Here is a 13,796-nt window from a genome sequence, read left to right on the forward strand (position 1 = left end):
TTATGGATGTAATTGGCGGATTTTTATAATTCAATGACTGATTTTTCTGAAGAAAAAAAATAGTTTAAGGATCTAATTTTCACTCAGATGATAATTTAGGGACTAAATTGGCAGTTCACTCTTTAGTATATGTTATGCAAATTCATTTTGAGGCATATTAGTGTGCGTTTTACTACTGTCTGTTAAAATCGTAATTTACTACATTTAATTTTTTTCATCTCACTTTTATACTTAGATTTTGATTTTTTCGCCACTTTGATATTTTGTTAACTTAACCATTAACTTTGCTCTGTTAACTAATGACTTGTAAAATTTTAACCCACTAATTCATGTTAGGTGAGCTCACAAGCATGTATGATTATATCACACAATATGCATGTTGTATATAATAAAATGGCCATGTGGATAATAACAATATTGACTACAAGCATTGCTTATGATGGTTTAGTATATTTATAACATGCAACTTTGCGCATGGTCATTCACTATTATTTTACAATAGGCGAAATTTATTTGTGGTAAAAAAATTAATTTGTACTTTTTATAAAGTGCTCGTAAGGGCCGTGGTAAAATTGTCTTGGTAGATGAGTTGTTGTCTTGTAGTTCATTCTCAAGTGTTGGTAATACTCACCACTTTATTTATCATCGTTAAATGAGTTTAAATTTTGAGATGTATGTTTATTCACTACACAGATCTCAAAGTTTAAATTCAAACAGTTGTGATAAATAAAGTAATAAGTATCACATTCACTTAAGAATGGTGAGCAAAAATATTCTCATCCTAATAGTTTAGGTCAATTGTGCCTTATCTTAAGGATTAAGGGTATGCATTAATTTGAGCTTAAAATTTCCGCACTTATTACAATATGAAAACCAAAAAGTGAATTTTTTTTTCTTTTTTCTTTTATCACGAAGATAACTTTCATTACATTAAAAACTAGTACATGCCCAAAAAGAACCGGGTAGACAACTACAAAGAAAGTAAAAGGCTCAAGCAAAATGAGAGCGACAACCTCAAGAAACAACAAGAGGCCCACATCAGCTTAGGCTCGAAGGTTGCAAAAACAAACAATAAAAACCCTACTCTCAAGCAACAAAGACCACATCGTCGTCGTTGTCATATCCTCGGAGAAAGCCAAACTTAGAATTGAGAAAATAGACACTAGATCCAAGTTCCCTTCACGAACTCCTACAAATATATACAAACAAAGTAACATATGGATAGAGAGTGAGGTTAAGGGGTATGTAAAATAACCAACACTCGCCCTCGATGGGGATCCAACATAACAATTGAAGGAAGGGGGAAGTAAGGGAGGAAAGTGGATCTGATATCAAATATCTAATCGGAGCCCGTTAATCTAGGGACATGGTGGGATGATGATGAAGTATCACAACTAGGGAGAGGGGAGGACAGAAAAATAAAAGATATAAAGCAGTAAAAGCAGGTGAGGGGCATGAAGCTAAGGATAGTTGAGACTCAGCTAAAGGAAACTGAGATTAAACTCAAGGGAGAACCGAGAATTAAAAAATGAAGGCAGAAAACTGGAAAAGGCGAAGGAAGATGAGGAAGAAAGCTGAAAGGGGAAAAGAAACAAAGGAGATGAAAGGAGAGGAAAAGAGAAAGGGCAAAGGAGAGAGAAATTGAGAAAAACTCAGGAGAAAACAGAGAAGAGAAAGGATAAAAGAAAATAAGGAAGGAAGGAAGGAATGAGGGGTGGATGCCTTCGGCACCTAAGCCAAAGGCTAGGGCCAGCGGCAAAAGTTACTGGGATTGTGGTTCACTAAGAGAGTTATAGAGAGAAAATGGGAGACTTTTTAGAGAGGTGGATTTTTTTTTTTTTTATGTTGGCTGTATGAGGTCGTGGTTGCCTTGTGTCACAATGTTATGTGGTTATTAAGTGTAAGCTTTAGGGCTTTGTTGTGAAAATAAGTGCAAGCTTTAGGGCTTTCTTGCATTATGAGGTCACCAGTTTGAGGCTTGTTTGAACTTCTTAAAGAAAAGAAATAAGAATTGGTGCCACATAGTACTATGGTGTAGTGGTATTTCTCTCCATTTGTAAGTGTGAGATCTTAGGTTCAATTTTCTACAAAGGCAAATTTGAGCCAAATTATTGTTAGTCATTGCGAGGCCTTAGCCCATTCCTCCACCCCATTGGTGTAGGTAATATCGTCTATTAAAAAAAAATCAGTGACTTAGAAACAAATAATTATGAAATTTTTAATTTTTTTTTATGGAATATACATATCAATATTCATGGATTTTCAAAGCCTGTTTAAATGCTTCAATCCTTCATTCATATTTCGTCCAAGCTCTCATTGTATTTGTCTTTCTTCTTTCTTTGTTGTACATATGTTTGAGGCTTTTTTGCATTATGAGGTCATCGGTTTGAGGCTTGTTGGAACTCTTTTTTTTTTTATTTATAATTTTTATCTTTCCTGATGTATTTTTTATCATACGTTAAGATTTAAGGTGAGAATCTTAATATTTTGGGTAATGTTAGGTAGACTAAATTTGCAAACTAAATGATGTTTTACCACTAAGAAATAAGCACATTAATCAATATTTAAGTAATAATCAAATCATCAGCTTATATGTCATTTAGTTTACAAAATTCAATTTACAAGTTTAATTTATCTAACATTACCCTGTTTTTTTTTTTTCCAACAAAGAAATGAATTTACTTCATATATGGTCATGGTCTAATATCAAAATAAAAATAATTCACTTCTAATAAAAGCGTTTTCAACCGCAATCATTCATGAGTGTTTGACCATGTTTAACATTTTAGCTGTTTTAAAAGGAATTTCAAACAAGCTCCTTAGTACTGGTTTAGTGATATTCTAATAAAAGCGCTTTCAACCGAAATCACTCATGAGTGTCTAAACTATGTTTAACATTTTAGCTGTTTTAAAAGAAATTTCAAACAAGCTACTTAGTACTGGTTTAGTGGTATTTATGTTCAATTGTAAATGAGGAGTCTTACGTTCAATTCTTACTAAAGACGAATTTGAACTATATTATTGCTACTCATTGTTGTTGGAAGGAAATTCATAATCAACTGAAAACACTTATCTGTATTAGAACCTCCGTTGAGCAATCTTCTGAATGTATGCATCTCCCCTTGTATTGTTACAACTCTATAGCATAAACAAATGATCATCTACTCTCTTTCACTCACCTTATCACAACTCTATTCAATGGGGCTGGAAGGGTTATTTGTGTGTGTAGAGTGTGAGAGCAGGGACCTTGTTATATAGTAAAAGAGGTGGAATCCGAGTAGGAAACTTCCCATCATGTAATTCTACTCGAACAAGACTTTTATCACCTAAACTTTAGTATTCATATATGATTTGGTTTACTAATCGTATCAGGATTACTTTAGCTATAAAATCCTAATAATACACTCTTTATTAGCATACAAGTATTATTGAAATCAATCTCTGCAATCCTTAATCTATATGAGATGTTACATACAAGTGTGTAACTCTGATATAGCCTTATGTTCTCCTGCTAGAGTCAACACTTGTATACAAAAGACTCAAAATCGAATATTAAAAATTTCCCTTAATGGCCATGAGATCAAAACAATAAAATCCATGATAAACAAACTTCTGTTATGAGCTGATATCCATAAAGAACAAGAAGGAATGACATTTTACAAATTAAACATTATCCCCAAGATTACTGTCATGAAATTAACAAACACATGAAGCTACAACAAGATATGAATGAATCAATGTATAATATTAGTCTTATAAGTGCAATCTGTATATCACTAAGTATTTGGTCACCTTAACGACTGAAACCACAGCCAAACTGTAATACTTCTAAAGAAGCCTTTATAATTGCATATCTGCCAAAACACTCAAAAAAGTTGCTGCAATTATAAACTGACATGACTAAAAGTTGAGAAACTGGGAAATTTTCCATACAACTTAACACAACAACAATCTTTAATAGTTATGATAGACTGTAAAATCCTTATTACATTAAAAACTAAAAAATGAATCAAAAGCCCAATGGCTCCCACTGGTTTCGTAGATTCAAAATCAATTTATAACTCAATTATACACGTGCTTCCTGAAAACTCATATAGCCTTAATTTATGTAAACAAACAAGGACTTCACATGAGCTTAATTAGAAATACTTTAAGCGAACCAGATTATTCCTTAAGATTTTGAAAAGCCAATAAGACATAATGTCCAAATGATAAATTGAATTCAAATTAATGCTCCTGCTAATTTACTAGATCAATAATGAATATATAACTTGCAACATGTTTCCGGAAGGATTCCTTTTTAAGAGCAATATGAATTGTATCAACTTAATATGAATGACCTTAATTAAATGCACATTTATCCATTCCAAACTGTACCAATACACATTCATCTATAAAATTAATATGCATGAACTGAAACACTGAGGTTTGATAAAATCATTATAGCCATTTAAACCAAAGTAATATGCATAGATAGACATTAAGTACTATTATCCTTATTGGCATGGCTTAATTTTTCCCAAGTATGAAACTGAATCTTATCACAAGGGATTAGGCAACACAAAAGAATTGATCATCCAAAACTTAAAATTTGAGAAAACAAACTGAAATAAATTTGGTAAAAGACTTCTTCAATATCTATGTTTACAATTGAATCATTAGAAGAAGATAAGCATGTGTCAATAACCTTAAGCTCATTCCTAATGTTTGTACAAAGAAACAAAGAACTGAAGACAGAAAAAAAAAAATTAGAATATCAGAGCTCCTTTTCTCTTAGTAAGACCTTGGTATTAATCAAGTTCCATGTCTATACTTTAGATGAGTTAGACAAAGTTAATTCAAAGTTTGTAAACTATTTACTTTGGAAAAAAAAAAAACATTTTAGATGAAAACTTACTATAAAATTTTAAGTAAAACTTCAATGTAACAAAAATGTGATGTGAGTTTGATCCTCAAAACTTTATGAGCTTGGTCTTTGTCACATCCCGCCCCGGGGCGGATCACTTCCCAGGCCGGCTCCACCACCGTAGCACGATATTGTCCGCTTTGGGCTTACCATTCCCTCACGGTCTTGTTTTTTTGGGAACTCACGAGCAATTTCTCAGTGGGTCACCCATCATGGGATTGCTCTAGCCTCCTTCTCGCTTAACTTCGGAGTTCCTACGGAACCCGAAGCCAGTGAGCTCCCAAAAGGCCTCATGCTAGGTAGGGATGGGAATATACATATAAGGATCGCTCTCTTGGGCGATGTGGGATATCACAATCCACCCCCCTTAGGGGCCCGACGTCCTTGTCGGCACACCACAACCAGGGTTAGGCTCTGATACCAAATTGTCACATCCCGGCCCGGGGCGAATCACTTCCCGGGCCCGCTCCACCACAGTAGCACGATATTGTCTGCTTTGGGCTTACCATTCCCTCACGGTTTTGTTTTTTTGGGAACTCACGAGTAACTTCCCAGTGGGTCACCTATCATGGGATTGCTCTAGCCCCCTTCTCGCTTAACTTCGGAGTTCCTATGGAACCCGAAGCCAGTGAGCTCCCAAAAGGCCTCATGCTAGGTAGGGATGGGAATATACATATAAGGATCACTCTCCTGGGCGATGTGGGATATCACAGTCTTACTGGATGAGGCAATTAGTGAGTGTAAAGCTCACATTCTGTTAGCAAGATTCAATGAATCAATTGTAATTACTCCACAATTCTCTAGATTAAGTTATGTTTCCTTAAATTATATGGGGAAATGAATCAATTGTAATTAATAGTTTTATCAAATGTATGAGCTTGGTCTTACTAGATGAGGTAATTAGTGAGTCTGAAGCTCACATTATGTTAGCAAGATTCAATGAATCAATTGTAATTACTCCACTATTCTCTAGATTAAGTTATGCTTCCGTAAATTATATAGGGAAATGAATCAACTGTAATTAATAGTTTCATCAAATGTATTCTATATATCATGTAATTGAAATGAATCAATACAAGGAAATATTCATTCAAATGTATTCTGTATATCATGTATTCCTTTTTAATTCTCCCACTTGGACAAATACTCACTAGTCACTATATTTTGTTACTTCAAAAGAACTAATACAAAATTGTCGAACAAGGTTTATGCAATGTACTTTAATTTTGTTTACTCTTTCAAGTTCAATTAACCTCAAACAAGTATTTAACAAATTACAAACTTGTCTTTATATATGAAAATAAAACCACTACGAGTCTATCTAATAACTCAAAATGCACCCTAATTGAGGCAGCTAAAGCTACCAACATATAAACTTCTTAGTTAATTAACACATGCAGTCAATAAGAGGACACATAAAAATAAAATTTAGGTTATTTGGTGGTCTTTAAACTTCTTAGTTAATTAACACATGCAGTCAATAAGATTAATCATGGTGGGATTCAAAATACTAGTCAGCTAGTAAAAAGCAAACAAATTGTAGCATATTGGCTAAGGATTGAAAACGGTCATCCGTCCTAATAAATCTTTAAATGAAAAGCAAGACAACTACACGATTGCACACCACATCAAATTATAATGTATAGCTTTAGTGATATAACTCATGGCATACATGGTGTAACATGTACCATGTTTATGCTATCTGACAATCCAGATAGTAATATCAAAGTGCAAACCCCTTATTATTCCAAAGAATTTATCATGCTTAAAAATACTTCTACATATTAGTCAATGCATGATATAGATATTGTCTTGGTTAAGAATTCATACCATGCTTTCTCTTCTTAAATCAGTCTCAGTCCATAGTTGTATGAATCTGAATGAGTTCTTGACGAAACTGGAGAACATAAGTACTTATAAAAAGTGTTAACATTTTTAACCCCATAACTATATAGTTTGCAGTTTCGACACCTTTGGATGAAGAAATACCGATAACAATTTCTTTTGTTGATAATACTACCATAGCTATGTTTGAATTTCATGTAGCCTTGCTTTCATATCTTTGTGAAAGGAGAAAGCAAAACCTAATTTAAACATATGTATATGATATATTATACCACTAGAATCCAAACCATGAAAAATAAAAATTAAATCAAACCTCCTTTGGAAGGGTTTCTTTCTCCATGTTATGAATTCTAGTGCAATTCTAATAATTAGTTCTTTGATCATGTTCAGAAATTACATATAAACAAGAAAGGCTTTAACCAATACATGAATATGCAACATTTAGTTTGTTGATCGTGATCAGAGTGATGAAGCTAATAACGAAGCTGATAGGCATCTTCTGAATTTTTGTAGCTTTCCAATGCCTTTTCCGTCTCTCTACAACTCAATATGATTAGTGTTGAAAAATATCAAGATCAAATTTACCACATTCTTCATTGGAAAATCTTAATAGAATGAGAACAAAAACAAAATAGTATTTTCCCTAATAAGACCTTAGTGAGGACAAAGTAATACACAACCAGTGATGGTTGTTCATGTTTTGTGGCTTCATGATCATAGGTTTTTGAAGACTTCATAAATAACCACTGAACTTCACATTGCGACTTGATTCATGAAAGTATCTCCAAGTATCCATGGGATTAAACAATTCTATTTGTTACAACATTTAGTGGACATTTTACCAAATGAAAGAATCACGAGAATCCAACAAACTTAATTAGATAAACTCACATTGACGATTTAGTCACTTTCATTGGATTTGAAAATACCGTGTGAACTGAAACTTATTTTCCTGCATGTTTTGGAAAATCAATGAATCATGTTATAAGTGACTCAGTCTCATATTTCTTTATTTATAATCAAAATATTAGTGGTGTGCTCTATAGCATGGTGTGGCAAGAAACAAATTTTTTTGCATGTGTTGTTATCAATATCATGCCCAATAAATAAATCAAATTATAGTAGATAACACATACTACTCGAGTTTAATGTTACATATTATCTCAATGATATATACATACAAAAACCTGTAATTCAGTTTGTTGTCTCGAGAGCTCTGTATAATTACCCTATAAATTCTTGAGAGGCATGACAATACTGTAAGCACCCCAAATCTTAATATCAATATTGCCAATAAGCAGTTGTTCATAATCTTTATGGTGTAAGATGCTTGTTGTCATATTTTTTATGTATTGGTATACATTTATGATTCAATTGGCTTACCTTATTGACTGAAGCCAAAACAAAGATTACACAAAACATGTACCACTCACAAAATACCAATAATCTGGTCCATTCTTTAATTTTCAATTTTGTATATATGTCAATCAAGATAACTCTCAATTCTGCTTCTTCCTCCTTTAGTTATCACCACAAGACAGACTAAGAAACTCAAAGATCCCATGCTATAAAGAAAACAGATCGTCCTCTTACTTGTAAAAATCAAGTTCTCATTTTTTATTTTCTCTTGGCTTTTACGATGGAAGCATTCATCTTTTATTTTATTTTATATATTTTTAATTTTCTGCTAGTAATTGAAAAGTATTAAGCTTTTGTGATTGTTGGGGAACCTTGATGTGGAAAAACTACATAAATACCTTAATACCTTTATGAGGCCGGATAACAAAAAACAGAATCTCAACGATGCATATTAGTTTTTGGGCAAATTACACAAAACTATTGGGCCAGTCACAGTTTCATACTCCATCTTTAAAAAGTGTCAATGTCATACCTCATATACGAATTTATTACAATTTCATACTTTCCATTAGTTGTCTATTAATTCCTCTATTAAATGCTGACGTGGCTGTAAACATCAAAATTTCGGTGAAATGAATGTTGACCAATAATTAAAATTTCAACGCTCACGTGTCACATAAATTTTACATGTAGCGTGTGACTCAACGAAAAATCAAAATAAATTGGAAAAGTCATCAAATAGGACACGTGTCAATACCTGGCAGAAATGATTTATTTCATCTGATTATTTAAATCCAAAAATCAAGTTTTGGAATTCTATAAATAGGAAGTCAAGGCATTCATTTTGAAAAAAAAAAGAAAAGAAAGAAGGGAATTTACATCACACCAAAACCTTGAAGCCTTGAAACTCTAAAGCTCTCAAGAAAATCCCGAAGGATCAAGAAAACACTCTTCGTTCTTCGTCAAATCCTCCTTCAAGGTCAAGCCCCAACGGCCCTTGAAGAACTTCCACCAACTCAAGATCAAGCCCCGACGGCCCCTTGAAGAAAGTGTTCATCGTTCATCATCCGTTCATCCAAAGATCAAGCCTCAACGGCCCTTTGGATCAATAACACATCAACAAATCCACACATCCAATCGTTCTTCAAGATCAAGCCCAAAAGCCCTTGAAGATCCGCTCATCCATCAACCTTCAAGATTAAGCCCAAAAGCCTTTGAAGAAATCCGCACAACTATTCTTCAAGATCAAGCCCAACGCCCCTTGAAGATCCATTCATCAACTGTTCATCCTTAGATCAAGCCCTGACGGCCCTTTGGATCAACAATCTCAACAAACCTATACACCCATTCTTCAAGATCAAGCCCAACGCCCCTTGAAGATCCATTCATCAACTGTTCATCCCTAGATCAAGCCCCGGCGACCCTTTGGATCAACAACTCATCCACAAACCTACACCCTACGAAGATAGAATCAGAGGATCAAATTACAAAGAGATTGTAACCCCCAAAATCATTAATATAAAAAATATATTTTGTACACGGTATTCTTGTTTCTTGTTTCAGGAATTTTTCGTGTTTACAAATTTGGCACGCCCAGTGGGACATCTCTACCTCTCATCTCTATCCTCAAATCATCGAAAAAACGCAAATGGCATCAAGAAAGGATCAAGCTGTTCCTGCAATCAAAGCAAAGAACAAGAACATCATCGCCGCAAGTGGTGATATTTCGGGCATCATAACCCGAAGTAAGGCAAGAGATCTTTTTGCCGCGGCTTCCGCCCCTGCATTAACTCTGTCAAAGGAACAAGAGCACCTGAGGTACGAGCCTGTGATCACCCTAGCCTCGCTAAGGGCATCAAGGGGGGAAAGCCCGAGGAAATACTCAGAGTCCCTACTCTCCGACGCTGATTCGAGCGGCAGTACAACCATGCAAGTCATGACCACTGGAGCAACTTCAATCGAGGAGCAGCTAGCTCAGATGAAGGAAACAATTGCAAGGCTGATAAAGACTACAGAGGAAAAAAACTTGCAAACCACCGGACTCATTAACCGTCTGGAGGCACAGTATGGCGTCAAAGTGAAACCAAGCTCTCTTCCAACTAAGAAGACCGAAGAAGGCTTTAACCCAAATGCCTACGAACTCATGTCAAAGGCTAGGCATGACTTTGCTTCCTCTTCAAATCTTGGAAAGAAGGTTTCAAACACTGTCAACGACAAAGATCGCGACCTCACCGAGACTCAAAAGAAGTTGAAGGAGCATGATTACGGAGTTGACAACAACAAAGCTGGACTTGGCTTCACACCAAGTGCACTCATGAAGATTTCAAGCAAAGGCGAATAACGCTAGCGCTCAACACATCAGCGTGAGCATTGAACAAAATCAAGAGGAGCCTAAACCTCCTATTCGAGTGTCAGTCTTCGATAGGCTGAATCATTCAAAACCTAGAATTTCGGCACTTGATCGTATTGGTGGGCAAGACCGAACTTCCATGTTCAAACGGCTTAACACAACCACTCCTCAACATGCTGCTGCAAAGTTGATGCCGCTAAGCAAGCAAGAGCAGCACCAAAGACGCGAGTCGGTCATCAACCTAACCATGCTGGGGGCACCAAAGCATGCTATTGAGGCGCACAAGATGACACCCCAAAATGGCCAATGGGGTTCTTCATCAGCACTATGGATGTCTGAAGGAAAGTCATGTCTATTGGTTGCACAAGTCATGACCATCGGCGTCACCTCTGTTGAAGAACAACTTGCTCAAATGAGCGAAGCAATTGCAAAGCTTACATGGACTGTGGAAGAGAAGGATTTGCAAATCGCCGCACTCATCAACCAACTAGATGCGAGGCTCGACGTGAAAGTCGACCCAAATGTTGGTCCATTAAAGAAAGAAGTCGATGAAGAAGAAGAGCATCCAGCAGAGAAAGTCGAAGAGAAGTTGAAGCTAGACCAAGCAACGGCGTTCATGGGATCTCCCTCTATCCAGCAACTACAGGAGATGATTGCAAGCACTATCAAGACACAGTACGAAGGAAGTTCACATGACTCAGTACTGTACTCAAAGCCTTACTCCAAGAAGATTGATGCTTTGAAGATGCCAATGGGTTATCAGCCCCCAAAATTCATGCAGTTCGACGGAAAAGGCAACCCAAAGCAACATGTCGCCCATTTCATTGAAACTTGCAACAATGCTGGGACGGAGGGAGACTACCTCGTCAAACAGTTCGTGTGCTCTCTGAAAGGTAACGCCTTTGACTGGTACACCGACCTCGAACCCGAGTCTATGAACAGTTGGGATCAATTAGAAAGGGAATTTCTCAACCGCTTCTACAGCACTCGTCGCACTGTGAGCATGCTGAAGCTGACCAGTACGAAACAGTGGAATGATGAACCTGTCATCGACTACATCAATAGATGGCGTTCATTAAGCCTGGATTGCAAAGATCGGCTTTCTGAAACCTCCGCCATTGAGATGTGCGTTCAAGGCATGCAGTGGGGACTACACTACATCCTTCAAGGCATCAAACCACGAACATTTGAGGAGTTAGCCACCCGCGCCCATGATATGGAGTTAAGCATCACCCGTCATGGGAAGAAAGAACAGATCGCCGACTACAAGAATGACAAAGTTTTGGGCCCAAAGGTGGATAAGGTTGCATGGAAACCCACCAAGGAAGCAATGACGGTCAACACAACTCCAGTCAAAATCCATACACGAGGCAAGGCGATTCAAACCGAAGCTTTTCGTGATCAAGAGATACGTAGACGCACTTTGAAGGAGCTTGAGGAGAAGACTTATCCATTCCTCGACTTTGACGTGGTTGCCATGTTGAAAGACTTGCTTGACAAAAAGGTGATCGACCTACCTGAGTGCAAACGGGCGGAAGATATGAACCGTACTGACAGTCCAAGGTACTGTAAATTCCACCGCTTCATTGGTCATCCGACGGAAAAGTGCTTTGTGCTAAAAGATCTCATCATGAAGTTGGCTCAGAAAGGGATCATCGAGCTAGATCTTAATGATGTGGTGAAGTCAAACTATACCACCGTCACTTCTGGCTCTTTGAACTCAAAATCTTCACCTCAACCGCTGGGGGCATGCTCCAAAACCATGTCAGTCAAGTCAAGTGAAGTTGAAGGATGGACTTATGTCACTCCAAAGAAAATGCACAAGAAACATAGGTCTCTTCCACAAGTTCACCAATCGGAAAGGGGGCAAAGCAGCTACCGTCAACCTTCAAAGCTACATGAAAATGTTGAGGATGATGAAATTATGACACAAAGATCGTCTGTTGCCATCACGATGCGCGATTTCTTCCCCAAAGACTTATTCAATCACTCAGTCAAGACTCCTTGCTATGAAGATTGCAAGGAATGCCTCTCTAAGATCGTTTGACAAATTCAAAAAGCTCCTCGTTCGCACGAGCCTAAAAGATGACAAACAAAAGCTCCTCGTTCGCACGAGCCTAAAAGGTGACAACAAACGCACCTTGCCTGCACGAGCTGAAACTGCAAACGGCACCAAACGCTCCTTGCCTGCACGAGCTGAAACTGCAAACGGCACCAAAAGCTCCTCGCCTGCATGAGCTGAAACTGCAAACGGCACCAAAAGCTCCTTGTCTGCATGAGCTGAAACTGCAAACGGCACCAAAAGCTCCTGGTCTGCACGAGCCTAAAAGGTGACAAACAAAAGCTCCTCGTTCGCACGAGCCTAAAAGGTGACAACAAATGCTCCTAGCCCGCAAGAGCATAAACTGTGTACGGCACCAACAAAAAATATATGTATTTGAACTACGTCATGACTTGATCCCTCCTCAACCAAGGGTACGTAGGCAACTTGAAACTTCAAGTACAGTCACATCAAAAAATAAAAATTAAAAAAAAAAATAAAAAAATAAAAAATAAAAAAAGGGGTTTTATTAAATGTTTGACTATTGAAAGTCAATTTCATTACATCAAAATGAAAAAAAATAAAAAAAATAAGGGTTTTTATTAAAGACTTACAAATAAAAGTCAATTTTATTACAAGGAGAAAAATATTACTTTGTATTTAAAAAAAAAAAAATGTGTATATGTGTTATGTGTGTGTCCCTCGCATGAAGCCCACCCGCACACAAGCCCCAGCTAAGGAACACAACCCCATAGCTAGGCCCACATGTTGCACACCAAGTTCCAAATCCCTGCTCCTTCCATTTCTTTCCGTGACTTGCATCTCAACATCGTCTCTCTCTTTTCCCCCACAAACTCCCCAAAGTCTTTGCCTTTTCTCTCTCTCTCTCTCAATTCTTCCCTGCAAAACTCTCACTTTGAAAACCCCCTACTGTCAGCTGTTGCGACATCGTTAACTGATATGCATCCAGAACCCAGCAAAAGGACTCCTATCTGCTAAAAGTTTGAAGCTTTCGGCTTCAATTTAAGGAACCCAGCAAGAAATGGCGTTAAATTTGCCCACTTCCTGTCCCATTTTCGCGCCACTATTGAACCTGAGCCCTACCCACAACCCGGCCCAGCACCGCCCGCCAACGAAGGTCCGATTCGCGCGGTGGAACAACGTCAACGCCGGGAAATTCAACCAGCGCCGGAGGGCCCAGCAAGAAATCGAGGACGATATTCGCCAGGAGCGCCGATTCGAGTCTGCCAGCAGCATCCACGAGCTTAATCTCCTTCCCACAGCCTCCTGTAACC

Source organism: Pyrus communis, chromosome 2, assembly GCF_963583255.1.
Source record: "Pyrus communis chromosome 2, drPyrComm1.1, whole genome shotgun sequence".
In the NCBI taxonomy this organism is placed as follows: domain Eukaryota; kingdom Viridiplantae; phylum Streptophyta; class Magnoliopsida; order Rosales; family Rosaceae; genus Pyrus; species Pyrus communis.